The sequence below is a fragment of the Schistocerca cancellata genome, chromosome 3 (assembly GCF_023864275.1).
Source record: "Schistocerca cancellata isolate TAMUIC-IGC-003103 chromosome 3, iqSchCanc2.1, whole genome shotgun sequence".
NCBI lineage: Eukaryota > Metazoa > Arthropoda > Insecta > Orthoptera > Acrididae > Schistocerca > Schistocerca cancellata.
In genome coordinates this window covers 408,223,717-408,246,666 of record NC_064628.1, presented here as the reverse complement: position 1 = coordinate 408,246,666, position 22,950 = coordinate 408,223,717, and the positions used below count along the sequence as shown (strand labels likewise).

The 22,950-nt window shown below is 44.2% G+C and overlaps 1 protein-coding gene across 1 annotated transcript in view; it reads right to left on the bottom strand.

Moving 5' to 3' along the window:
* The window catches only part of LOC126176731 (zinc carboxypeptidase-like), a 67,792-nt gene extending 59,661 nt beyond the window's left edge, over window positions 1-8,131 (bottom strand). Inside the window, exon 1 of the mRNA XM_049923900.1 lies at window positions 8,124-8,131. The gene's annotated coding sequence lies outside the window, so the exon portion shown is untranslated. The remainder of the gene's footprint in view (window positions 1-8,123) is intronic.
* Window positions 8,132-22,950: the final 14,819 nt, after the last annotated feature.

Below are 22,950 nucleotides of genomic sequence, written 5' to 3'. Positions count from 1 at the left end.
GCCTACTGAAGACCTGCAACTTATTGTGCTCTGTGAGAAATGGCGTTTTACGAGATACCCAGCTCTCATTGCATGTACTTACATTTTAAATATTTATTAGGATTCTAGCCGAGATGGATTTTTATTCACTGACAGCATTTTCTCTCAGGTCTGACATCGACTGTGATTGACAAGACGAGACAGTCATCTCTGGTCAGCGTTAGTTAGGATTTATATGAGCACTGTTCAGTGTCCTTACGCCATGTTACATGGCTGCAAATTGTACACCATTCCTTGTAGACAAGATTGACAATCTGTATTGATACACAGAGAAATGGACAACTTAATTTGCGGTCTAATTACACTACTCAACAGCCCATTTGCGTCTAGGATGTAATATGTCAGTCAGTATGCATTTTGGTATGTAGAATCCGAATAAGCCTCATAAAGTGTTCTAGCACTTAACATTGTTAAGTGAGATAGTAGTCTTCTACTGGCGTCGTGTCATACATAGGTTACTTCTTAAATGGTATTGAGTTCTAAAGTATCAAATATGTGTTTCTTGTTTGTTTTAATTCTGTTAATGTTCACCAGAAATGGTTTAGACTCTATACCAGCAAAACTTGGTAGATATTCTAATGTGTTAATGTGCAACCCACACACGCTAAAAAAAATTACTTTCAGTTTTGGCCACCAGGTGAAAATGTGGCAATGTACATCTCGTTGACAACTCCGGTGCTCATACTAAACAAATTGTGTAAGCGCCATTTAATAATAACACCAACAATATGCGTTTCTCAACTGTTTGTGATTTTCTGCCCAAACTCCATTCCTAATCCATTATACACGGAAACAATTCAGCATGTGTCCCTTGCATTCACACCACCAAGTTTACACCTGGTGGCCAATACTAGAACTGACTTTTTACTAGTTTATATCGATTCCGCACTAACGCATCAGAGTATCTATCAAATTTCGCTGCCATACGATCACTGCAGCCAATACCAGACCTGTGTGAGTAACTATGTTTTACTTATAAGCACCGAGTGGTTAAGATATTAAAAAAACTCAGTTCATTTACAAGAACACCGTCTTCCGTTCCAAGATGCTGCATGAGCGCCAAAGTGCGGCTTAACTGTCCACATGTAATACAAATCTAAGAATATATAGAATTTTACATACCATAAAATTATGTACTTGAATAACTAACAATATATCCCAAATAGTTTTAATATGTTATACAGCACTTAAAAGTCCAGAATGTGGAACGTTTACAAATGCTACAGAAAACACAACCTAATGTCTAACAACAACAACTACTGCAAACTGTAAGGAATTGCTTATGGCGATCTCTGGTGCTCATTTCTTCGTGTGATTCTAAAATGAGTCCCTGGATTGAAGTACCAACAAGTCATTGGAAGTGTCCTGCAAAAATATTTAGCCGAGCTTTCTCTGTAGCCGTCCACAATTGCTGAAGTGTTGCCACTGCATGTTCAAATGGCTCCGAGCACTATGGGACATAACATCTGAGGTCATCAGTCCCCTAGACTTAGAACTACTTACACCTAACTAAGCTAAGGATATCACACACATCCATGCCAGAGGCAGGATTCGAACCTGCGACTGTAGCAGCAGCGCGGTTCCGGACTGAAGTACCTAGAACCGCTCGGCGACAACGGCCGGAACCAGTGCAGGAGTTTGTGCTCAAACTGACCCCTTGATTACGTAGCACAAATGTTTGATGAGATTCGTGCCGATCGATTTGCGTGCCTAAATTATTAGCTCGAACTGTCCACAATATCTTCAGACCAATTGCGAACAAGTGTGGCCTGATGACATGGCGCATTGTCATTCCTAAAAACTGAATCGTTGTTTGGGAACATGAAGTCCATGAATGACTGCTAATGGTCTCCAAGTAACCGAAAATAACCCTTTACAGTCGGTGATCTGCTCAGTTGGACCAGCGGACTCAGTCCATCCCACGTAAAAAAGCCCACACCATTACAGGGCCACCACCACCCTGCACAGTCCCTTGTTGACAAGTTGGGTTCACAGCTTCGGGGGTCTGCACCACATTCGAACCTCACGATCAGTTCTTACCTGCTGAAATTGGGTCTCATCTGACTATCCCATGGTTATCCAGCCCTCGGGGTTCAACCAATGTGGTCACGAGCCAGGGAGAGGCATTGCAGGCTATGTAGTACTGTTAACAAGGGCACTCGCGTTGGTCGTCTGCTGCCATAGCCCATTAACGCCAAATTGCGCAACACCGACATAGACTTCCGCCGTTATTTCAGGTAGTGTTGCTTGTCTGTTAGCACTGAAAAGTCTGCGCAAACTCCGCTTCCCTCGGTCGTTAAGTGAAGGCCTCTGGCCATAGCTTTGCCCGTGGTGAGAGATACTGCCGGAAATTTGGTATTCCCAGAATTCTCTTGACAGTGTGAATCGCAGAATACTGAATAATCACATCGGAAACCTTTTCACAAGAATCATTTTACAATGACAGCTCCGTCGATTCACTGCCCTTTTATGCCTTGTGTATGGCACACTATCGCCATCTTTATATGTGCGTATCGCTTTCCATTGAGTTCGTGACAACGTCTGAAGCACCACGGATATCCAGCATGGGAGATCTGAGAAAGGCGCTTCGACAGCGCGGCCCAACGACATATTCCGACACAGGAGTGGCGAAACGTCTTCTTTTTGGAAGAGTCACGGTATCACGTACAGCACGAGGATGAACGTACGAGAACAAACTTTGTCTGGCTGCACCCGGCGCGACTGTACGGGTTGCCACTGCGTCACAGCAAGGTCACATCTGATTCACATAGACAGTAGTGTGGACAGCTGGGGTTTCACTGCTGACTTGTTAAGGCCCATAGCTGTGTCCTGTCTTCGAGGTCTCAGTGACTTTATCTTTCAACAACATAATGCAAGATCGCATGTTGCCCAGGCTGTTCTGTTGTATCTCGATACAGAGAGTGGTCGACCGTCGCCGTGTCCTCATGTTCGCCAGTAATATATCACACCTTCCCCCGGCGTCGACATAATTCTGTTCAGTTTAGTGGTTTTATGTAGCTTTTGTATCTTTATTCTTCTCGTCAGGTATCTTTTACTATCGATTTAGCGTCCATGTCTGCAGTTTTATCTCAGTTGCAGTCTAATTTTTCAGTTGGCTTGACATAAATGAAAATGGGAAAGTCGGACGTAATTTGCCCCCTCCTGGTGGATGTTGAAATGATCAGGCACAAATAAAGGCGCGCTCATGTTTTTGTATCAGATTTACTTGGAAAAATGGCGAGTGTTATTATCGTTGTGTGGACTACGTTAATTACCAACCTGTTAAATTATTTTATATTTATGTCAGTAGAAGGACGAGGAGAGAGTTTGCTATCCAAGCAACGAGAAAATATCTTTCGCTAGTTCCTCTGAAGTTTATATGACACTGCACTTCCTCTCCTACACTGACTGCCACTGCTGTTTTCGTAGCCCAGGAGGCCTGAATGAAAAGAGCTTGCTTCAATTAGCGGGCGAGATAAATGTTGATAGCCTGTAGGGACCTCACATTATATTATTCTACCCAGTATCGAAGTGTGGGAAGGCGTACACTGCGACTCTTCTTGCAGGGAGCCCCTGATTTCAGTGGATACTGAGAAAAGATGGTAGAATTCACAACACAAATAAATAATTTACAAAGTAGCACAAAGAGATATGTACTGTAATCAGAGCAGAACAATGTTCTCTTAACTGAGGGCAGCCTCCACTGACAGACACATTCACAGCGCAAGATATAGAAACAAAAGTCACCTATAACTGCGTAGGCTTAACTGTGAACACTTTGGAGAGAGAATACTGAAGTTCGGCAACAAAAGGGGTGGCAGATTTCGGTGAACCTTACCGCACGGTTGGTGCTGATGCTCATCTGATCGCCGAACGACAGAAACCGCAATGTAATCCTAGCTTCATTACTAGACTTTACCCGAAATGACGACCGTTAAAATTTACAGTAGAGTGACAGAGTGTACCTACGGACCAGACGCGGCCGAGTGCAGGCGGCAGCTGGTGGGCCTCCCAGAAGACGATGCAGAATGGCCGGAGCGGCGATGCTCAGAGGTTTTGTTAGCTTGTTGCCGCCTCGCACGAGTATGCCTACTGCTGAAAGAAGTTATTCTGGTGCCAAGTTGATGGGTGACCAAGAGGCTAGCTGTGGCCTAATGGGCCATAGAATTCGCTACTTCCTTTTTTCAAAAATGGTTTCCTAGCCTGCCGGAACGTCGGTGTTGGGAGGGCAAGCTTTTCTTTGTTGGTGCACACTTCGACCTTCGTTTAAATACTCCAGTTTTCCAGGTCTCGTCGGTTGACCATCGGGAATGATGCTATTCACAGCAGTAGCATTCAGTTCTACGATTACGATACTGTAGTGAATGATGTTCCATCACCGTCTATGAACTAGCTGAAGATGTACTCGAGATGATGGTATTTACCTGATAAACTTCATTAAGCTCGCCGACTACCATGTAATGATGGAGAAGCTGACTGTCTTACACAACATCACATCGCAGAGAGCTTCCAGAACTGAGCTCCAAGGTGGAAATCAGCAATAGGCCTCTCCGGGTTCATGTTTCTTTTTAGCGCCCAGGCACCTCTAGGCGATGAAAGCAACCAGGGCAGCAGCGAGGAGATCAACCGACTACACAACATACATCACTGGTGGGTCATCAAGCGTCATTGTAGAATCTGCAGTAGAACCGAGGACCCTTCAGCAGCCAGTGAGAGACCAAATTCTCGCACTGAGCATGGTCGTCGCCTGCCACCGGCAGCCCGCCTCGGCATTGAGGTTGTTAACGCCATCCAACACGCAGCTGAATGAAACATCACCTACGGCTGGTGCGGGAGAGCAACGCGTTGTAAACACCATGAATAAATGTTCGACGCTTCATAGGTTACCAGCAACCATCTTGACATCATTTTAGGATGTCTCCACTCGACTACACAGCAGTATTCATGGTAATGAAACAGAGAAATGAGGGGATAATACGGAGACAGTACATATTCTGTACCATTTCGATAGGAGAAAGTGGGTTCCTGGAAACAGCATCCCCATACCATAGACGACTCACCAAAAAAATTGTAACACCTCCTCATTTCATAAGAAACTACGTAGATGGAATCTCACCCAGAATATTGGCACAAAGTGAGCATGAACTATACCCTAAAAGTCCTCCTCCACCTCTCCCGACAAATAATTTCTTTTGTTACCGTTACAGCTAAAAGGTTGACCTCACCTCGCCTTTTAGATTCTGCTGCGGCACAGTTGCCCTGACATCGCACGTGTGCTCGTTCTTCCTTATTAAAGACATTGTGCCTCACACAAACTGAATTGGTTCGATAATAATTTTTTTTTTTTTTGTCACCAGTGATTTCTCAGGTTACGAGATGAAGAGAAAGGGTGCGATGATTTGCGTTGAAAGGAATAAATCGAAACTGTTAATTACAGTGAATGCTGTCTGGGCTGAGAGCGTTTCCTAGTTGCATCCGAATTCATATTATTCTGAATTCTTCATATGGTCACGAAATTTCCCGATTTGTTGAAACACAAATGAAAGAAATACTAATGTGGTGCTGTATCTTTGAGGTCTTGATAAATGATCCTCAGCTCCAGCAACGCAGGAGTCATCCTCTGGTTTAATCAGTGGTACTTCTCCAATAGTCTTCCAAAAAGCCACGCCATAATATGAGAAAAACACCCCAGCTCTCTGTGTACTGACGTCCTTCATATTATTCCGTCGAGAAGGGCAACTTCATTGTCGATCGCTACTTCAAATTTGTGCATTAGCGACTTCTGTCTCAGAGACGTTTGAAAATAGCGACAGAAGGCTCCAGCACATAGAAATCTGATGCGCTATGAAAAACTGGAACACTACATTGCGCAAGACAGTCAATTATGTACAGTAGTCGTGGATCAGAAAAACACTGACCAGTTCCTCTGATGCATATCTTAATACTCTTAGGCGCTATCATTAACTTTGACAATTGTATCGTACTAAATGTCAATTTATCTACGAACAATTCATCATTTGCCTTGCACAACACTGATGGGGGATGTAACATTAAGCTTATTAAAAGAGTTTAAGTTCATGTTTTTCAAATGTTTCTTTAGACATTTTTCGTAACTACTGAGAAGGACCTTCTCTTTAACTAGTATTACGTGAGAAAACCCTGGTCAAATGAGGACTCAAATACATGTTCAGCTTTCGTATTCTGTCGACTGCTATGTTCAAATGGCTCTGAGCACTATGGGACTCAACATCTGAGGTCATCAGTCCCCTAGAACTTAGAACTACTTTAACATAACTAACCTAAGGACGTCACACACATCCATGCCTGAGGCAGGATTCGAACCTGCGACCGTAGTAGTCGCGCGGTTCCTGACTGAAGCGCCTAGAACCACTCGGCCACTACGGCCGGTGACTGTTATGTTATTAGATGAATAATACTCTACGTTAGATGTAAAATGATATGAGATGATGCGACGAAATGTTACGTTGTTGAGGTACAACAACGCAAAATCAGGTGTAAGTGACTCATAAAAGAAACAATAAAATCTGACGAAAATTTCAACCTTGCTCACCATTACTAAAAATTTATCGGCTTAATCGTTCCGTCGATAAACGATAATTGCGTAGCATCCACTTGCTTCTAACAATGGGCACTTTATTAAAAAACTATGTGATCAAAAGTATCTCTAAACCTCGCTGAAAATGACATACAATTTCGTGGCGCCCTCCATCGGTAATGCTGGAATTCAATATGGGGTTGGCCCACTCTTAGCCCTGATGACAGCTTCCACTCTCGCAAGCACACGTTCAATCAGGTGCTGGAAAGTTTCTTGGGGAATGGAGCCCATTCTTCATGGAGTTATGCACAGAGGAAAGGTATCGATGTCGGTCATTGAGGCCTGGCACGAAGTCGGTGTTCCAAAGCATCTCAAAGGTCTTCTATGTGCTTCAGGTCAGGACTCCGTGCAGGCTTGTCCATTACAGGGATGTTATTGTTCTGTAAGCATTCCGCCATAGTTCGTGAATTATGGACAGGTGATCGATCGTGTTGAAAGATGCAATCGCTATCCCCGAAGTGCTCTTCAACAGTGGGAAGCAAGAAGGTGCTTTAAGTGCTACGCAAAACACCAAGAGATGCAAGCCCCCTCCATGAAAAACATGACCACACCATAACACCACGCCTCCGAATTTTGCTGTTCGCACTACACACGCTGCCAGATGACGTTCACCGGGCACTCGCCAAACCCACACCGTGCCATCGGATCACCACATTGTGTACCGTGATTCGTCATTCCATACAACCTTTTTCCACGGCTCAATCGTCCAATGTTTACGCTCATTGCACCAAGCGAGGCGTCGTTTGGCATTTACCGGCGTGGCTTATGAGCAGCCGCTCGACCATGAACTCCACGTTTTCTCACCTCCCGCCTAACGGTCATAGTACTTGCAGTGGATCCTGATGCAGTGTAGAATTCCTGTGTGATGGTGTGGATAGATGTCTGCCTACTACACATTACGAACCTCTTCAACTGTCGGCGGTCGCTGTCAGTCAACAGACGAGGTCGTCCTGTGAGCCCTTGTGCTGTACGTGTCCCTTCACGTTTCCACTTCACTATCACATCGTAAACAGTGGATCTAGGGATGTTTAGGAGTGTGGAAATCTCGGGTACAATCGTATGAAACAAGTGACACCCAATCACCTGACCACGTTCGAAGTTCGTGATTTCCGTGGAGCGCCTCTTTCTGCTCTCTCATAATGTCTAATGACTACTGAGGTGGCTGATATGGAGGCACGATGCACCTAATATGAAAAACATACGTTTTTGGGGGTGTCCGTATACTTTTGATCACATAGTGATACTTACACTTCCAAAAAAATTTTAACTTTTGGCAAACAGCAAATTATTGCTAATATAGTTAAGGACCACAGCTCTTAACAGTAGACAACTACGAAATTTTAGCTTGCTACAGTTTCTTGCTTTGCTACAATGACAGCTTAAAACTAAAATTACGTCTCACTTACAAACAGTATCATTACTTTGGATCTATTTTAGTGCGATACTACAGGTAGCTCGGCAATCATACCTACTGTGTTGTCCAGTAAAAGCAAGTGAGTAACCTCGGCGATATATCGCTTTTATATAGAATGAAATCCGCAGGCAATCTTGTAATGAACGTTATCTGTCCCAGTTTCCGACAGTATTCACTCGTCTTTTAGAAACGGTCTTGAACTAAGCAAACAACCAATCGAGATAAAAGGTTCTTTTCATAGTGATAGGCATCGATAAGAGCGTTTAATCGGAGAACGATATTACACAGTAACGCAATATACTCAGTGATATAGTACATCAGAACGGAAATCCCAAATAACTTTCTCGTACTATCGCTGTCGCAATGTGGCGCAAAATTATTCACAGCTCAACTAGAAAATTACCTTCAGGTGCTTTTAGAGGTAAGCTTCTTGCACTCGAGTTCTAACTTACAAAGCAGCAAAAGAGTACGACAGATATTCATCATCATTGCTATACACCAGATAAAAAAACCAAACAAACATTACACAGAAGTTTCGCAGTCCTGCAGTTTCAGAATTTTGGAACATTTATACTGCTGTTGGTTCCGATATTATGTGCCATAAGTTTAACCCCTTCCCTTACAATTTTTAATAAATGTTTGATAGTGTAAAGTGTAACAACACGTTTAATCATCAGCTTTAAAGTTTCAAAATATGAATTCCGGAAGCTATGGTATTAAATTCATGACAATAATTCCTGTAATGTAAAGAGTACTTTAAGAATTATTATTCGAATTTCTTGAAAAGGCGTTGAATCTGAGAACTATATTACGCAATAAAGCAATATACTCAGTGATATGGTGCATCAGAACGGAAATCCCAAACAACTTTCTCGTACTGACACTGTCGCAATGTGGCGCAAAATTGTTTGCAGCTCAACTAAATCTAGCAGTGTTTCATGGCATCTCCGGATAAAACAATTTACAACGGTCAAGTTTCTTTCTCCTATTCTTCAGTTTTTTCCTTGTATTTTAACGAGTTAGGGATATCGTCGCCATCACCATCAGCAGACACCATAGTCTGCTGCACGTATCCTTCTGCAGTGTTTCACATGTTTCACTGTTCGTCCTTATTCACCGAAATATGTCCCAATTTTTCTGCCTATTACTCTGCTAAGGTCATTACTTACCCAGAAAAATTCAGTTTGTTAACCAAAGTAACACCCAGACCCCCCCCCCCCTTTTCCTGCCATTCCACAAATTTGCAACCCAGTTTCATACAGATCCCTTGTTACCCTAAAAGGATATTTTAATGTAACCTGTTAGTCAAGCCTCATTTCGTGGTTGGTTTGCATCTAATTTTCTTTGAAGTACACTCCTATTTTTCATTTACCTGAAGCATTCCAAGGTGTAACAATCTTACAGATGAAATCCTCGCTGTTTTCTTTCAGCATACTTATTATACCTGTGCAATTTTATTTTCACTGTAATTTTCAGATCCACTATCATGCTTGTTCTACTGATTTCATTTGTTCATTGTTGAAATGTTCTGCAGTCAATGTGAACGAATTAATGTTACCCGCACATCAGAGGTGGTTCAGATAAGATTCGTTGATGAGTATCCCTTCCTCACTGAAATGCAATAAATTAGGAATCTCCATCTTTGTGTCCGGAAAAGTATTGACAAAACGAAGTCTCCATTCTCACCAAGCAACGTAATAAAAGCTGTAGCTTGATTGTAGAAGTTGCTTAGTAAGTGAAAATTTAATTACTTCTTTCACAATCGTTGTCGACACCGATTTCGTCGAAACCAAGTAGACTATTTTCTAAATTAACTCTTACTTCTTCTCCGCTCTCTTCTCATTAATTGATTCAGCTTACGTTCTGAAATTAAACTTGAACACCAGAACACCAAGGAAAAGGGGCATGTTTACCGTGTCAGCAGCCCTCTTCGGATGTGAATATGTATTCACGTATTTTTAAATTGTGACGTGTCATTTTAGCAATAAAAGATAGCACACACTAACACACTGTTGAGTGGTGTACGATATTTGGCGTTTTATTGACGAGTATTGGTGCGCCAACTTCTGAATGCATAGAATCACGTATCAAAAGGCTGGCGCTGTATGACTATGTCACCAAAGCGAGTGTTGTCTACTACCATCATCTGTATAAATCAGATTAACATATTACGTGTATTTCAGTCTGATAGTCTCATGGGAAATTATGTTCTAATGCTACATACCTTTTAGAGAAACGACCAACTTTCACAATGTTGCAGCATAAAGTATATGTCAATAAGAAATATGGCAGCACATGGCTTACATTAGCGCAAAACTGATCCATGAGTTACACACAAAGACATAACACATATTTAGACCTCACTCAGAACAAACAGAAATTGCTTCATGAGTTAATGTTGTATTGTTTAATTCTTTGTAGCTGTATAAAGTATTATTGTTATTTTAATTTTAGATAAATATTTAGTTACTTAAAGGAACTTACATGTGCATAAAAGTACACAGGTTGAGCCAAAACAGAGCATTAATTTAAAAATAACTAAGCAATTTACATTTAATTCCAGATAAGTTATTTGTGACTAAAGAAGAAAAATTTTCCGAAGTTCGTAGGGGAAATGGTGTTAGTGTACCAGTATGCACATTAAAAAGTGAAAAATTTGGCAAAATTTTTGGTATGTTTGTACTCTATTTGTGCCAAACTACCCTCAGTTGTGGAGATATCAGAGTAATTTAAAACCTTGTAGTTCTTCTCAAATTTCCTGTCTGAATGACAGTTTTAAATTTACTTTAATTAATATGGACATGTTACTTGGAACGTTTTCTGAAGTTTTGATATCTCTGACCGTGTATATTCGGTGGTCCGTACACTCCTACCTTATGCTGTGGGTAACTTACCTGTGTGGTTTTTACCAAGATGAAAAATTGACACTGACATTGAAAAAAAATGAGTTGGCTATTACATAAGAAGGACTGTAAATAAACACGATGACTTTATTGAGAAGTAAATTTTTTCTCATTTTGTACTGCTGTGGAAACATATAGAAAACGTTATTCTGGTGATATGGTCCTAACTTTTCAGGATGATAAAGTAATTTTGAGAGATGTAGTCAGTCCTCTCTCCGTTTTGATGTAGAACTAGGAGGAATTTTCCGTATGGTGTGTAACAGATTTTAAATCAGTCAGTTTTTATTCATTAAAGTGTAATGGCGTCTTCTTTACGCGACTGACTGTATTTTGGAACAGGTTCCTATAGAAACTGGAGTAATATTTCTACAAAATGTAATCTAAAGCCACCGTGTAGCAGCTCCCCTTAAATAGCAAGTTGTTGTTGTGGTCTTCAGTCTGGAAGACAAGTTAGATAGCAGTTGTTCTATTCATCTCTATATAATTACTTCCCTACATTCTTTTAAACCTATTTATGGTATTCACTTCCCTAGTTGCCATATTGACTACTTCTTGGTTTCAGGATGTGTCTTACCAAACGATTCCTTCTTTTACTCGAGTTATGTGGGAAAATGTCTTTTCTCGTCAAATCGATTCACCATTGATTGATTAGTTATTCGATCTACCCATCTCTGGTACTGTATTTCAAAAACTTCTATCCGCTTGCTGTCTGCACTGTTTATCGTCCACGATTCATTTCCGTACAAAACTACACTCCTGATAATTACCATCAGAAAAGACGTCTTTAACTTTAAATTTTATATCGGACCTTAAAAAATTTCTCTTTTTCAAAAACGCTTTTCCATGCTGCTGCCCATGTGTGTTTTATTTACTTCTGCTCTCGACTTTCGCGTCCTTCGACTGGTTTCTGCAAAAGTTCTAGATAACTTTTCGCTCTCAACATTTTGTTCATTCTCTATTCAGAACATCAAAGAGCGTGTCCCAGACAAACATATTCGAAACCTTTCTCTGAATAAACAAATGTTGTAAATGTACATTTTTCTGCGTTCAGTCTATCTTCTAAGTTATGTGGTGAGCGCAGTTCTGCCTATAGTGTTCCTACATTTCTCTGGAACCAAAAGTGATGTTCCCTGAGATTGACCTCTGCCAGTTTTCCCATTCGTCTGTAAATAATTCGTCTCAGTATTTCGCCACCATGACATATTAAAGTGACTGAAACTTGTATGAGCCAGAATTCTTTGAAATTGAGATTATTAAATTCTTTTAGAGGTCTCAGGGTATTGGCGTGTCTCTTTTATCTTCCATACTAGGTGGAATAATTTTATCATGGCGTCTTGTCGCAAGGATCTCTGACTTGCAGGTCTAGTTTGATATATATGGGTCAGGTAGCCTACTGTGGCCTCATTTACGGACAATCCCGGAATTAGCCTGAAGAAATTTAGGAAACTCACACTATACGCATATTGTTTCATAAAATATCACTATATACACTATCAGCTGATGTCAGGGTTACAGCGACGATGTCTGTATCCATTTTGTGTATAGCGGTTTCCTGTTTGCTAGCCTGAAAAAACAGGCTCATCGTCGCTCAACAATGAGTGACACGCTGAGCTCAGAAAGGGAATATCGTCGTACACTGTACAGCTTTGGGAATAAGTTTTTCCAAAAAAGAAAAATAATACGGAAGAGTAGTGTGAAAGTGGTAAATGAAATAATATATCTTTTAATATCTGTATTATTTATACATTGTGTGTTACCTTTTCTACCAGACCACTAGTCTATGTTGTTTAAGTAATCCTTCAATGTACTGGAAGTATAGTTTAACGCGCACTTTTTAACTGCCTTTTTAAATAACTTTTATAACTTTTATTTCGTGATCTTTTTGGAAGAAAATACTGCTTGAGTTGTTTGTTTATTCGTTATTATGAACTATAAGTTCAATCTATCTCTTGTTCCATAGACTTGGACAGAGATATTTGTGCAGTAATTATCAATGTTGGTTTTGATGTGAACAGCTGACCGGTAAATTTACTCACAAGATAAAGTAAAAATCCAAAATGTTTCCAACGGATCTTTACAATGATTACTATTTTCTGCTATTATTCTCATTGCCCTTTTCTGTAGTTCCAAAACTGTGCTCGTATTTTCTGAATTTATTCCCCAGGAAGTAATTCCACCGGTAAGAACTCTGTGTGCACATGAACAGTGTGGTGTCACCGCCAGACACCACACTTGCTAGGTGGTAGCCTTTAAATCGGCCGCGGTCCGCTAGTATACGTCGGACTCGCGTGTCGCCACTATCAGTGATTGCAGACCGAGCGCCGCCACACGGCAGGTCTAGAGACACTTCCTAGCACTCGCCTCAGTTGTACAGCCGACTTTGCTAGCGATGGTTCACTGACAAATTAAGCTCTCATTTGCCGAGACGATAGTTAGCATAGCCTTCAGCTACGTCATTTGCTACGACCTAGCAAGGCGCAATTATCATTTGCTATTTATCTTGTGATGCATGTACCATCAGACCGATGTTCACCAATTATGGATTAAAGTTATTCCAACAGCTGCGACGTTTTTTGCTAAAGTCTAACTTCCTTAAATGTTCCAGACCTCACGCCAGCCTGTGTGAGCTTAACGCGTGCCTTTCGGCTACCAATCATAGTGGCTTGGCTGTCTTGCCAAGTCACAACAGTTTGGCGCCGAGGATTGGCGACGAGAATTTTGCGTTCGTATTGATTTCCTCGTGTCATGGCTTCGCCACAATCTCCAGATGTACTGTCCGAATTTTATCACTTGCAGAATCAGCAGACGCAGGCCTTATTGGATGCCCTTGGACAGCTCGTCCAAACGAGGTGGCAGCCGCCGCTTCACCACTCACACAGCCACAACACGCAGTTGCACCACCTTTTTGTCCTTTTGATGCGGCACTGGAAAGCTGCACGGAGTGGTCACACCAATTTGGATTCCATCTCGCCGCCTACAGAATTCAAGGTAACGAGTGGCAGCCGTTCTTATTATGTTCTGTCAGAGTGTCCACGTACCGTGTGATAGTCAAATTGTTTCCCCGACACGACGTAGCAACTCTGTCCTATGAAGAAATTTTGTCTGCATTAGATGCATATTTCAAAGAATCAGTCAATGTAGTTGCGAAAAGGTATACCTTCTTTCGTACAAAACGTACGGCCGGTCAGACTAATAGGGAGTGGGTAGCAACCTTGCAAGGCCTTACTAGGGATTGTGCTTCTGAGTGTGAATGTGGACTCCCTTATTCAGAAACAATGGTGCGTGATGCAATTGCACAGAACGTTTCTGATGTTCGTATACGGGAACAGATTTTGAAACTAGTCAATCCCTTCCTCCAACAAGTGATGGACATATTGGATCGGCAGGACACACTTGACTTTGCTCAGGAATAATTTGAAACTTCGCCACCTGTGTGTCACGTTAACCGGCAACAGCGACCGCACAGAACAGTAAACAGTCCTCGCGCCCGGCCGCGCCAAAGCCGCCTGGCTCTCAGCCATGTGTCCCGCGTCGGCAAGCAAATGCAGTGAAATCATGCCCGCGGTGTGCTACTAGACATTCGCGTGAGAATTGCCCGTCCTGCCAAGCTATTTGCTTTTTCTGTAATAAAAAAGGACATGTTCAAAGTGTTTGCCCGAAGAAGCTCCGATCGGACACCCACAACCATTCCAGGCCCTTTGCTTCGCACCAGGATCAGAATCGAACCAAGGATACTCAGGCTCGCGACACTTCGCCCATGGAAATTCATGTAGTTCATGCCACTCTGCCCAGTGCTACTCTCTCTAACAGTGACTGTGTTCGTCCCACAAATAGTGTGCGTCGACATCGCCGGAAATCCCGTCACGCAAGTGATTCTGTACCAGTGTCAGTTCACGTTGCCCGAGACAGTCGCTCTTGCCGTCAGCAGGACAATAAACTTTTTGTTGATTTGGACATTAACGGCAAAGTGATACCGTTCCAGCTCGATACCTCAGCTGCAGTTTCACTACTCAATCACGACACGTACAAACAGCTGGGCACACCTCCGTTGCGTGCCGCAAATGTTAAGCTAACTACATATTCAGGACAGGCAATCCCTGTGTTAGGACAGTGCAGCCTACTTGCAACATACAAGGGACAAACAAAACTTGTGTCATTTTACGTCCTTTGTTCTTCTTCTGCAGTGAACTTGTTTGGTTTCGATTTACACTCCTGGAAATGGAAAAAAGAACACATTGACACCGGTGTGTCAGACCCACCATACTTGCTCCGGACACTGCGAGAGGGCTGTACAAGCAATGATAACATGCACGGCACAGCGGACACACCAGGAACCACGGTGTTAGCCGTCGAATGGCGCTAGCTGCGCAGCATTTGTGCACCGCCGCTGTCAGTGTCAGCCAGTTTGCCGTGGCATACGGAGCTCCATCGCAGTCTTTAACACTGGTAGCATGCCGCGACAGCGTGGACGTGAACCGTATGTGCAGTTGATGGACTTTGAGCGAGGGCGTATAGTGGGCATGCGGGAGGCCGGGTGGACGTACCGCCGAATTGCTCAACACGTGGGGCGTGAGGTCTCCACAGTACATCGATGTTGTCGCCAGTGGTCGGCGGAAGGTGCACGTGCCCGTCGACCTGGGACCGGACCGCAGCGACGCACGGATGCACGCCAAGACCGTAGGATCCTACGCAGTGCCGTAGGGGACCGCACCGCCACTTCCCAGCAAATTAGGGACACTGTTGCTCCTGGGATATCGGCGAGGACCATTCGCAACCGTCTCCATGAAGCTGGGCTACGGTCCCGCACACCGTTATGCCGTCTTCCGCTCACGCCCCAACATCGGGCAGCCCGCCTCCAGTGGTGTCGCGACAGGCGTGAATGGAGGGACGAATGGAGACGTGTCGTCTTCAGCGATGAGAGTCGCTTCTGCCTTGGTGCCAATGATGGTCGTATGCGTGTTTGGCGCCGTGCAGGTGAGCGCCACAATCAGGACTGCATACGACCGAGGCACACAGGGCCAACACCCGGCATCATGGTGTGGGGAGCGATCTCCTACACTGGCCGTACACCACTGGTGATCGTCGAGGGGACACTGAATAGTGCACGGTACATCCAAACCGTCATCGAACCCATCGTTCTAGCATTCCTAGACCGGCAAGGGAACTTGCTGTTCCAACAGGACAACGCACGTCCGCATGTATCCCGTGCCACCCAACGTGCTCTAGAAGGTGTAAGTCAACTACCCTGGCCAGCAAGATCTCCGGATCTGTCCCCCATTGAGCATGTTTGGGACTGGATGATGCGTCGTCTCACGCGGTCTGCACATCCAGCACGAACGCTGGTCCAACTGAGGCGCCAGGTGGAAATGGCATGGCAAGCCGTTCCACAGGACTACATCCAGCATCTCTACGATCGTCTCCATGGGAGAATAGCAGCCTGCATTGCTGCGAAAGGTGGATATACACTGTACTAGTGCCGACATTGTGCATGCTCTGTTGCCTGTGTCTATGTGCCTGTGGTTCTGTCAGTGTGATCATGTGATGTATCTGACCCCAGGAATGTGTCAATAAAGTTTCCCCTTCCTGGGACAATGAATTCACGGTGTTCTTATTTCAATTTCCAGGAGTGTATTTCAGTTGTTTAACTTGTCTATAGTCAATCAGGTCCTATCAGTGAACCAGACTGTGCCTTCAGCCAGTGTTTCTCGTCTACGTGAAGAATTTGCAGACATTTTTGCACCGGGCCTCGGTTGCGCTACGAACTATAAAGCACATTTGGAACTGAAAGTAAATGCGCAACCGAAATTTTTTAGAGCGCGCAATGTTCCCCACGCATTGCGTGATGAGGTTGCAAGAACATTACACGATTTGGAATCACAAGGTGTAATTGAACGTGTGCAGGCTTCCCTCTGGGCATCACCCTTAGTAATTTTGCAAAAACCTTCCGGAAAATTGAGACTTTGTGTGGACTTTAAGGAAACAGTGAATCCATAACTAGTGAGTGCTACTTTTCCTTTACCCCGCCTGGAAGATCTTTTTGACAAACTGTGCCCGGGTAAATATTTTTCGAAGTTGGACCTAGCAGATGCGTATTTGCAAATACCGGTGGATGAAGAATCCCAGCGCGTTTTGGTTGTTAACACGCATCTTGGTTTGTACCGATTCAAACGACTGCCATTCGGGTGTGGATCCGCCCCTGCATTGTTTCAACAATATCTACAAACTGTTTGTGCGTCGGTCCCTACTGCAGCAAACTATCTGGACGATATTGTGATCTCCGGAAAGACGGAAGAAGAACATTTAGCAAATCTCCGAACATTATTTCAGGTCTTGCGACAAAATGATCTTCGCTTGCGGAAGGACAAATGTGTGTTTTTTGCTCGTGATTTGCCATATCTGGGACATGTACTCAATGCCCAAGGCATACATCCCAGTCCAGAGCACCTCCGTGCCATACAAGACTTGCCTTCGCCGCAGAATTTGAAGCAGCTACAGAGTGTGCTGGGAAAAATAAATTACTATCATCGCTATGTGCGCCACGCCTCTTCCATTTCAGCTCCGCTTCATTGCTTACGCCATAAGGGTGTTCTATTCGTCTGGACGACGGAATGCGAACGCGCCTTTCGCCAGTTGAAATCGGCGTTGCTTTCCCATACGTGCCTTACGCCATTCGATCCCCAAAAAACCCCTTTTGTTGATGGCGGAAGCATCGGATTTCGGGATCGGTGCTGTGCTTGCGCACAAAGATGGGTCGCACGATCGCCCTCTTGCCTTTGCGTCCAAATTGCTCTCGTCTGCGCAAAGACATTATTCACAGATCGAGAAAGAAGCGTTGGCTCTCGTATTTGGTGTTACAAAGTTTCATGATATCTTGTATGGTGGTCACTTTACCATCATCACAGACCACAAACCTTTGACATCGCTTTTTCATCCGACCAAGCCTGTACCTCCACGTACAGCGCAGAAATTCATTCGCTGGTCTATTTTCCTCTCGCAGTACCGCTACGAGATCTTGTATCGGTCCACTGCTAAGCACGGAAACGCCGATGCGTTGTCCCGTTTGCCTGTTGCTGAGGATAGAGCATTCAATTCCTCCGAACTTGCTTGCATGTACATTGATTCGGAAACCGATGACGTGGTCGAAGCGTTTCTGATTGATTATCGTCGTGTAGCTACGGCCACAGCTGCCGACCCTGTCCTTGCTACCGTTCTGCGTTTTGTTGCTACGCAGTGGCCCTTGTCAAAGTCACGAATCGAGGATCCGTTGGTTCGCCGATTTTTGGCTCACAAGGAGAGACTTTTTGTATGACGTGGTGTTTTGCTGTTGCGTTCTGATAATGATCAGTCCAGGGTCGTGGTCCCACGTTCGTTACAGTCCTCTATCTTAGGGCTTCTCCACCAAGGACATTGTGGTATAGTGCGAACGAAACAACTTGCTCGTCAGCACTGTACTTGGTTCGGAATCGATGCTGCTATTACGAATATGTGCTCTTCTTGCATGGCGTGTGCCGAACAACAATCAGCACCACAGTGGAAATTCTTTGCATGGCCAAAAGCCACTTCCCCTTGGCAACGCTTACACATCGATTTTGCTGGTCCATTCTGGAATGCTCGATGGTTGGTTCTGGTAGATTCATTCAGTAATTTTCCTTTTGTTGTCCGGATGTCTTCCATGACGTCTTCTGCCACCATCCAAGCGTTGTCCGCTATCTTTTGCATTGAAGGTCTTCCACAGACTATTGTTTCCGACAATGGCCCACAGTTCATGTCCGCAGAGTTTCAGTCGTTCTGCAAGGCCAATGGTATTCAACATCTGACATCCGCGCCGTTTTCGCCACAGTCAAACGGTGCCACTGATCGTTTGGTCCGGGCTTTCAAGTCACAGATGTTGAAGTTGAAAGAGTCGTATTCTCGGGAGGACGCGTTATTGCTCTTTTTGTCCTCGTATCGCTCTGAGCCCCGAGATGGTCGCTCGCCGGCTGAGTTGCTTCACGGTCGCCCTCATCGAACCTTGATGTCTTTGCTACATCCGCCGCATCAGGTTCCTGTGCAGCGGCAGCCACCTGCTTTTGCTCCAGGCGGCGTTGTCTACTATCGCAACTATCGTGTTCACGGCGTTGGCTCGCAGGGCGCATTCTTCGCTGCCTCGGCCGCGCTATGTATCTGGTTTTGGGGGCCTCTGGTGAGGTGCGTCGGCATCCCAATCAGCTGCGCCTCTGTCGTCGCTGGGTTCTGCCGCTCCCCGTCTGCTTTCAGCGACGGTGCCGTCCGGTCAGCGCCCTGGGGACCCATCTACTGGCTCGCCTCAGCCCCAGGTGTTACCGACGCTGCCTTCCATTTTGCCCCATGGCGACGCGCCGCCACCGCCGCCGCCGCCTGTTCTCTCGCCGGCGACGCCCGTAGTGGACGCGTCGCTGCAACCGCCGGGCGCCTCCCTGGGTCACGCGCCGCCGATCGCTTCCCGTGACCAGTTGTCCTCCGCCATGGAACTCTTGCCCGCTCCGGAACATCTGTCGGCTTCGCCCATCGGGTGCCCCGGCTCGATGGAGGTCGACCCTTCGGCCCCTCCTGTCTCTCTAATGGCGCATACACCGCATGTTGGCGTGCACCCTGGACTAGGTTTTCAGGCGTTTCCTAGGTCCCCTCGGACCGAATGGCATGGTGCGGGTGGCACAGCCTCGCCTGTTGTTAGGCTCCCCACCTCGTCGCATACGTCAACATGGGGTCCTCCCCACGGCGGGCGGAAGCCTTATAACACAACCTTACGCCGATTTGCGGGGGAGGAATGTGGTGTCACCGCCAGACACCACCCTTGCTAGGTGGTAGCCTTTAAATCGGCCGCGTTCCGCTAGTATACGTCGGACCCGCGTGTCGCCACTATCAGTGATTGCAAACCGAGCGCCGCCACACGGCAGGTCTAGAGAGACTTCCTAGCACTCGCCCCAGTTGTACAGCCGACTTTGCTAGCGATAGTTCACTGACAAATTAAGCTCTCATTTGCCGAGACGATAGTTAGCATAGCCTTCAGCTACGTCATTTGCTACGACCTAGCAAGGCGCAATTATCATTTGCTATTTATCTTGTGATGCAAGTACCGTCAGACCGATGTTCACCAATTATGCATTAAAGTTATTCCAACAGCTGCGACCTTTTTTGCTAAAGTCTAACTTCCTTAAATGTTCCAGACCACACGCCAGCCTGCGTGAGCTTAACGCGTGCCTTTCGGCTACCAATCATAGTGGCTTGGCTGTCTTGCCAAGTCACAACAAACAGTATGTACCTAAATGACACTGGCTCTTGCACACTGATGGCAGGAGTCTGAGGGTGCAACACACTGATGACATTCTATTCGTGTTTACCGCACATCATCCTATAACTTTTGTGTTAGTTACTCTTCCTATGGCGGGTCCATCTACAATTAATTTAACGATGGCATTTTCCGTCCAAGTTTCACGGCCCTCTAGATATTCCTTCGATATTTCTTGCTTTCGTTCTTTGTTTAGTATAGGATTGCCCTCTAAGCTCCTTACTCTTGAAGATGTGATTCTATTTTGTCTAAACGTCACTATAAATTTGCTGTAGATTTTCTAGTTACGCACGCTTCTACGCCCTTGTATTTTTAGTCTAACCGTACCTGCTCCTTGTATTTTTAACAGTTTGTTTCTCAGCTGCTTCCATTATTTTAAGCTACTGTAAGCTACCCATTCCTTTTCTACTGTATGCGTTTGCACTGTTGCTTCCAGTCGTTGCATAATCTGCCTTTGAAATCCCAACAACGTCTGTTTCTCTCAATTCATCCATGACTTGTTTTCCTTTGATATGTACGGCGGCGCTAGAAGCGCAATAACAACGTAGCCCAAGTGAACAATTAGAAGAAATTTACTGGAAAAGGCGCATTAACTAAATCTCCCCCTTAGAGTACGTTTTTTTACATTGACAATGCGCAGTTAACTCTTATCTGCGCCTAACTGACGCAATAATTGTCTGTTGAGCTAAAGGCCCCAAGTAAATATCAGATTTAATGGCCGACTTTACTGTGGACGAAAATTCAATGACTCGCCCGTGACGACGACCAGTACCAAAGTCCACAAATATCCATAGTGCAAAGGCCGTATCTGCGTGATGCAAGGTGGCGGTGCTGGTAGCTCTGCAAGACTGACGTTTCTGGCTCGAGTAATAGGTCGTGGATCCTGATGGTTCCTTAGCTCGGACTGCGGAACCGCTACTGCAGTCTGTGCCTTCCTCAGATAAATCGAAGCACAGAACTCCCTGGCACAGCCTAGGCGCCAGTCTAAATACCATGGAGGTATCATGATACAGCAGGATTTATTTAGGGCCATTTGACCCCACGTAAGCATGTAGGTTGGCAGGTCCAGGGACCTCTCGTGGCTTCCACGCTGCTGCCTGGTGGCTTGGTGGTCTCGCAAAACCTATCGGCCGATGTCTGCTGAACCGGCCCTTGCGACTCCGCTAGACGGTCCACCCCTTTGACTCCAGTGTATGGTTGGCTCCTATGTGATAGGTGTACCCCGATGTAGCATCCATAATTTCATTATATAAAATGCATGTTTGTCCATCTGTCTTTTTTATTTTATACCCAAATATCGTCCGGTTTTAGTCATGGACCATCTTCACGGATAAAGGTTAAATTGTTTAAGCCACAACATTACATTTGTCATTATTTAAATAATGTGTAGCGCATGTCATAAATATCAACATACGACACAGGTCCTTTAGAAGTAATCATACTAATACCAAGTGTACACAGAGTACTGCTGCATTTTTAAAATTTCTAACTGAAAAGCCAAATACCAACTGTCATAGATATAGTCTTGAAAATAATTTAGTAATTATTTATTTTGGTTGAATTTCCAAAAATGCTGAAATACGTTTTTTATCGTTTTCTGACCGAGAATCCGAATACCAATTTTCGTTGGTCTACTTCACAATTGCCTTAATGGAGACATTAAAAAAAATGTTTATCCCCTGTTTCATCCCGTTGGAGTTGTAATTTCGGAAAATTCTTTCTTAAACATCGCCTACAGTATAAGATACACACCTTCTGCTGATTTCAGGCTTATGTCCTTAGCGGTTTGGGCTGGGCGGCAATGAGCCAGTCAGTCAGTCAGCCAGGACATTACCTTTTATATAGAGAGATACACAAATCATTACCCACCGAAACAATGATCAAGGAATTCATCTGACTACGAAATTAGACAGGGATATCAATTAATTTAGTTTATTACATGTAAAAACAAAAGAAATGTACAACTTTGAACATGGCTGACGTTTGTAGCAACTGTATACACAAATTTGAAAAATATGCAAAAAACCTGCCAACCGGTTGGATAGGTTTCATCACCTCTAAGGGTGACTTCATCACAAGGTAAGGTAATTACCTAAAATGAATATGTCAGATTAAATTCTTATCTAATAAAAGTTACATTAATGTAAACGAGTGAAAAACAAATAGTACTTACATGAAGAACATATCGTCAAAGATGTACAGTGATTTAAGAGCTGAGTTTCTCAACTCATACATTAAAATATAAAACATAATGTTCTTCAAAAGGTCAAACATTAAAACATAAGTAACACCGGTTTGGTGTGAGGAGACTGACTGTGTGGTAACTAGTCACGCTGCCATTAAACGTAATGTAGTGTGCGCCACAAGCGGGCCACTAGGAACGTGAGCAGAACAATTTTGTATATCACACATTTTCTGAAGTAAATCACACGTACAGCCAATATAGCTTTTAACAAAAATTCTTTTACAAATTATTAAGTAACATTTATAAATGAGCTTCAAACGGGATAAAATAGTACAAAGTTCGCTACGTTTTACGTAGCACAGGTTGAACCAGAGTTAAATACGACTGCAATGTAACTCAGGTGAACACACCTCTGTATAAAATATTTACATTCGCAGAAGTCTTAACATGATTGCTGAAGGACTGTTCATACAGGCAGAAAATACT